At 35.9% G+C, this 6994-nt stretch overlaps 1 long non-coding RNA gene across 6 annotated transcripts in view; it reads left to right on the forward strand.

Annotated features, from left to right (window-relative positions):
- Positions 1–6994, forward strand: part of LOC115063337 — a 68198-nt gene that overhangs the window by 53687 nt on the left and 7517 nt on the right. For all 6 annotated transcript variants that reach the window (XR_003843191.1, XR_003843189.1, XR_003843193.1 and 3 more), the window contains one exon: positions 862–962. This is a non-coding gene — a long non-coding RNA (uncharacterized LOC115063337). The remainder of the gene's footprint in view (positions 1–861; positions 963–6994) is intronic.

A 6994-nucleotide genomic window follows, 5' to 3' on the forward strand; every position in this document is an offset into this window, starting at 1 on the left:
TGTGTGTGTGTGTGTGTGTGTTCTCTGTGTGTGTCTGTGTGTTTCTCTCTGTGTGTCTCTATGTCTCTGTCTCTCTCCTCTGTTTCTGTCTCTCTGTCTCTGTCTCTGTATTTCTCTCTGTCTGTCTCTGTCTCTGTCTCTGTCTCTCTCTCTCTCTCTCTCTGTGTGTGTGTGTGTGTGTGTGTGTGTGTGTGTGTGAAATCCATCATTACTGTTGAAAAAAACTTTCTTGTGCAAAATTTAGGATGAAGCTATCATGTTCAAATAAATTGCTTATCACCTATGATCTGCAAATGTGACTAGGTGACTCATTTTTCTCAAGGATAAAACATTGGTATACATTTTATAATACTTTGCTCTTGGTAAATAATACGGGAGGTTTAGTTCTTCTTTACCTAACTCACCAATGAAAAAAATGGTAGAACGCTTGTTATATGAGAGGTTATGAAAAAACTGAGAATGAGTTTGAGAAGAAAAATGATACATTATTGAATGATGCATTATTTGAGATGGGAAATGCGATGGACAATTGAAGCAATATTGAATATGGGAATGGATTTTACAGAGGAAAATTTTACGTATGTGTTTTTCTCTATTATATTTTGATGTGAACAGTTGCTGGGGCATTGTCAGTTTAATAGTCATTGACATATGTCACTTATATGTCACTTATATGGAGCTGTTCATATATAAGGTAAATCATAAGGCGATATTACTTTAAAATTTAGTAGTCATTAATATTTCTCACTTACGGCAAATATTTCACTTATTCACTAGATGTAACAAATCGGGAAATATATCATTCAATTTTAAGAAAGGCAAGATATCTTCTTCTGTGCGTAATGATAGTTCTATTTGTAGGCAAGGAGACAAACCTATGAGAGATTGCTGGAATAAATTGTGAACTGAGTGAGAAAAGGATTCCAGGCTTACCTCTTTATCACTGACCTCTAACATATTTGGTAAGTTGGATACAAAGAAGAGAAATTGAGCTCTTGAATCTTTTTAGCTATTGTTGTTTGTTCTCTTTGTTTAAATTACAAGCGGACCTAGAAAAACAGCAAGAAATGCCCCTTATGTCCTTAGTTGACAGAGCAATGGAAAGCAGAAAGCTACTCTTTAGATATAAGTTGCAGTTATGGTCAAGTTTCAGAGGCAAATCTAGAAAAGACAACTTAACCTCTAAATTACTAGAAATACAAGATCTTCAACTAAGAAACAAAGCATCTCTGAAATACCAACTTTTTTATTTTGGGAAATAGGAGAGAAATAACCCTTCTGAAAGTTTTAGAACCAGAGAAACTGTGTACTGTTACCACAATTATCATCACGGGACACATTCTGTATAACCTTAAGCAGTTCAAAGGGAATCATCTGCTGATGCGCTTTTACATATCAACAATTAGAAGTACATTGACATAACCAAAATTTACACATAGATATGAAGCCTGATGAACAATAGTGATGAGATTATCATAACCTAAGGAACCAGTATGAAACTGATCTGTGTGTATATATATGTTTGTGCATGTGTGTATATATATATATATATATACACATGTATATATATATATATATATATATATATATATATTGAAGCTTATGGATACACATAGATTAGCAGAAGTAATTATTATTCTTGTTATTATTATATTTTAAAAGTAAACACAGTATTTGCATCATTTCAATCCTAACTTCATCTCCCTACCAATCTTTGCATGGTCATCTTCCCAGTCACACTCATGACATCTACTTAAAAGTATATTTACATGTATATGTGAGAGGGAGATAGAGACAGAAAGGGAAGGAGAGATACCTACTTATTAACGTAAACTAAAACATCATCTTAGAATTCTTTATAACTATATAAGCTTTAGGGCATCCTATGTCAGTTGGATAATCAGTCTAGCTTCAAATCTACAAAGAATACTTACTCTGTTCCCTTAGGCATCACTATTTTCCTGGAGTTCTTCATCTAAGTTTGGGATATTTGGAGATTTTCCTCTCCTTTGTCATGGTGTTGTTCTTTCCATATGATTTTTATATGAGTAACATGTAAGAATTGATTCCTGAAATACATACCGTATATTATAGAACCTATTTCACAGAAAAGGCTTTGTTCATTTGGCTCTTGAATTTTTCTTCCACACTTGTAATGTTCTCTGAACTGAGGTGTATGACTGTGTTGACACCAATCAGATAATTTTTCTCTGTATTTTATGACATAACTAATCAATATATAATGTTCCTTGATTATAGATTATTTATATGCTTACCAGTGAATAATATGCAGATTTATGAATATTACACTAGAAATTTATTTTCATTATTTAATCCATGACCTTCATATGCATGTACATCTTTCTAGATTTACTGTGGAAGAAATGAATATATTTTGTACTTTATGTCGATCTACATAGCTGCTTCTCACACCATGGGTATTATGCCAATAATGCATTATTGAAATATACTCATTTTGTTGACATTGTGGATCATTGACTTTTCAGCAGGGTATATATATTGAAGTTATTTTTTTTTAATTTGAAGCATGTATTGCATCTTGGGATGTTTAATGAGGGAATACTCATACAGCAGGTATACAAGTCATTTTCAATTCAATACTTTCAAGTAAGAATTATGAACTGTGTAATGTATTTAGAAATTAGATTTTGCCTTTAAAATCATGAAGACAACAAAATAATTGGGAATTATACTATATTATTTTGCAAAATTCTTACAGTTCTCTTACCATCATACACTTACAAAGGAGGTTTTACATATTAGGAAGAAAACATTTTTAGATAATTCTACTGCTGGAGTACATTATGTTAAAAATTAACATAAGAAGTTTGAGATTATTTATATGTACATGCACATTATATATATATATATATATATATATATATATATATATATATATATATATATTTAATTAAAAATAAATTAAGGTTTACCTGTGTCTTTTACAGTCATGCCCTGTGTTCTTTATTTTGACCCCTTCTTAATCTTAGTATTGATTTCTTCTTTACCACAAAAATTATGTGCAATATCATACTTCCCACTTATATCATTTTAGCTATGTTCTTCTATAAATTTTTCCCAGCCAGTTTTCCCTGAACTATTCTAGACAATGTAGTTATTTCAGTATATCTGCTTACATATAAGGTTCAATACTGACTATAAGAGAAACATCCTGCTGCATTTATTCTTTGAGGTTCAGATAACCTCACATGTAAACTACTTATAGTGCACTATGACATATCACAAGTTTTGCAGCTCACAATTATCTTTTTCTTATACAAGCCATCTAGGAAGACATAACACTGATTCTAGATGCATCAACTGTTACCAAAATGCATTCAGTCAAATCCTTGATACATCACTCTCTAGAACTAAAATGACCTTTCTCCAGATGTTAAAACAGTTATCCAATATTTAATTTGTAACCAGTCATTAGACAGTTTTACCCAAGCATTTAGAAGTACTTCTCATTATTTTTAGTACATATACCTCAATACATTTGTATTGGTGAAGTACCCATAATTTTTTTACAGCATGTATTATACCATGAGACATCTGAGGAGAAAAAATATAGAGTAACTGAGTACCTCTTCATCTTGGGATATTAATTAAATAATATACTATTGGCAACCCTAACTATTCCAACCATGAATTATAAATGTTTGGCATATGCTAAGTGGGAAATTGAACACACTAAATTCTGACACTGAATGAACCATATGAAAAACAATTTGTTGTTTTTACTAAACCCGTAAAAGTATCTCAAAATTGCAGTTCTCAAAAGTCTGCATTTTCTGAGATCAACATTTATGAGACTGTGGTTTGCAACCTCTTTGTGGAGATCTATATCAGATATAATGCATATCAGATACATATATTCAAAATATTTATAAAGTAGTGACAAAATATTTTCATGGTTGGACTCCAAACTGAGAAATAGAAACAATGTCTCAGAGTCTTTAGGCATCAAAAGATTTTTTTTTAAATGATGGGTCCTACACTGGAAATACAAGTTTAAGAATTATTTAAGGTTACTGGAACTGGATAAAATAATCATTTGCAGAATTCCCCATATAAACAAAAGTGTAGGTGTTCAAGGGTAGAAACAACTATTCAGTCCAGCATGGTCCGAAGGACCAGAAGAGGTAAAATACTCAGTCTCTGTGTTCAGCCTGCTATTTTCAGAGCACTTGGTGTTATTCCTTTATAAATTCTGGACTCCTACAATTGAGAGTATGGGTTTTATCAAGGTCCCCTGTGGGGCCTTGAAAGGCAGCCTGTTTTGGTTGAACAAGGCTTGCTTCATAGACTCAGGAGAAAAATCTACAAGGGATGGAACAGTGAGCCAGGCTCCCAGAGACAGGTTTCTGACATCACAGAGCCCCCAACAATTCTGTGACTATCAACCATGCAGAAAAAGCCCCAATCTCCTGGCATTCTGGCTAGACTCCTTCCCCACAATTACCTGACAATAGCCAGGTATGCTCCTCCCCAAAGTTACGTGGCAACAGCAAGGTAGCCCAGCCTAATATAAAAGGAGCTGCTTGACCCCTCCTTGCTCTCTTTAAGCTCTCACCTTTCTAACTTTTATCTCTAGCCCCCCTTCACTCTCTCCCTCCCCTTTCTCTCCATGTGGCCATGGCCAACCTCTCTCTTTCTCTTACCTTCTCTGTTTCTCTCCACCTTTCTACAATAAAGCTCTAAAATCATAGTACATCTCTACTCATCAGAGCCGGCTGTACTTGCAGGATGGGACAGACTTTCCCCAATGAGCCTTGTCTAACTTCCTGCTGGAAGGTCTTCCTGTGCTCCAGATATGGACTGGACAGAGGACTCTTTCCCATGAGGCAACCACCCAGCACCCACTCTCTCTCTCTCTGTCCTCTCCTACCTTCAGCCCTGTGGATGACTGAGCCATCCACCCGCTGGGTCCCCATTTTGTTCTCAGTTCTTCTGCAGTGTCCAGTTGCATCTGGGATGCCCAATACCAAGAACCTGTTATCTCTGGCTTTCTTGAGGCCCAGAGACCTTGGACTGCCCCTTGTCTACCCTCAGCGGGATGGGGTTCTATGATTTCAGACAGCCAGATACCCACCTTGCACCATGTAGAAAGAGTGTAGCAGTCCTGCGTCTGTCTGCCCAGAGCACCAGAACACTGGTGTGACACTAATTTTCACTAACTCCATTTATACCTCCATGCCCATTACCCAGCAGTCCCCTCTATCCTATTCTTCACACTACATTTCTACCTTTACCAATCTCCATTACTGCACAACTCTTCTGGTCTAAATAGTTAGGATTTCTATAAAGGTAAGAAGTTACTGTCTTCTTACTGGTGAACCAAGTTATTGGAAATGTCTACATGCCATATCATGGGTCACTCTACCTTGATGACACTTAGAAGCTTTCATGCACAATTAAATACTACTTTCCAGTGTCACTTTCGTCTTTCCTTATTAAAGTTTCACAATCTCTGTCATTGTTTTCTCTGCAGATTCATTTTGATCTAATCTTATACACTCAGACTCATGGTTGTGCAATAAAATATAAAGCAGAATGTGGGTATTGATGCATAATTTATTATTAAGCTGGACAGTCACAAGCAAATAGCAGAGGCCCAAATGCATTTTTGTAATTTGCTAACCATGTGTGAAAGAAATAGTGAGCTGCCTATAACTAGTTTCTATTCACTGGTTCTATTATTTGTGCTGAGATAAATGTATGAATCTCTAAGAGGTAGCACCTATTTCCCAGAAATAATTCCATCATCTTCATGTAAGAGTAAAACAATTAACACCAAATTCAAATCTGAGATAGATGAACAAACTTGACTGTCAGCTTTGGCTGACAATTCTAATTTTTCCTCTAATATTTCTGCAAATTGCTATCTACCGCAGTAATATTCTCTATAGAGTACAACTGACATCTAGTGGAGTTTAGCTATGGCAGCATGTGAAATATCATCCGAGCTTAGCTTAATAACTATTTCCATATAAACAAAGAAAAGCAAACTGACTCAAGATATACGTATCAGAATATTCATCTGTACCTGCCTACCACTTATTGACCACTCCTTTCTAAATTCTATACCTCAAAAAGGTATACCATTCCATATAATACTATAATGTGTGTGCGTGTGTGTGTGTGTGTGTGTGTGTGTGTGTGTGTGTGTGTGTGTATTTGAAATCTATCATTTCTGTTGGGAAATGACTCTCTTGTATAGTATTTGGGTTGAAGCTATCATGCCCCTCACCTAGGATTTTAAAATGTGTCAAGGAAGCTATTTTTTTTTAGAAGCAATAATTGGTAAGCATTCTATATTGCTTTACTCTAGATAGGTTTTTAGACATTATTTACATCTGCCACTAATGGAAAAATATTAGAAGTTTTAGTAGGTGGGAGGTTATTTTTTAAATTTATTTATTTTTATTTTCTTTATTTACATTTCAAATGCTATCCCGAAAGTTCCCTATACCCCACCCCCACCCCTGCTCCCCTACCCACCCACTCCCACTACTTGACCCTGACCTTCCCCTGTGCTGGGTCATATAAAGTTTACAAGACCAAGGGACCTCTCTTCCCAATGATGGCTGATTAGACCATCTTCTGCTACATATGCAAATAGAGATTCGAGCTCAGGGGATACTGACTAGTTCATATTGTTGTTCCACCTACAGGGTTGTAGCCCCCTACAACTCCTTGGGTACTTTCTCTAGCTCCTCCATTGGGGGCTCTGTGTCCAATAGCTGACTGTCAGCATCCACTTCTGTGTTTGCCAGGCACTGGCATAGCCTCACAAGAGGACGCAATACCAGGGTCCCTTCAGCAGAATCTCGCTGGCATGAGCATTAGTATCTGGGTTTGGTGGCTGATAATGGGATGGATTCCCGGATGGGGTAGTCTCTGGATAGTCCATCCTTTCATCTTAGCTCTAAATTTTGTCTCTGTAGCTATATCCTTTCATGGGTATTTT

The sequence above is a fragment of the Mus pahari genome, unplaced genomic scaffold, assembly GCF_900095145.1.
Source record: "Mus pahari unplaced genomic scaffold, PAHARI_EIJ_v1.1 scaffold_3877_1, whole genome shotgun sequence".
In the NCBI taxonomy this organism is placed as follows: Eukaryota; Metazoa; Chordata; class Mammalia; order Rodentia; family Muridae; genus Mus; species Mus pahari.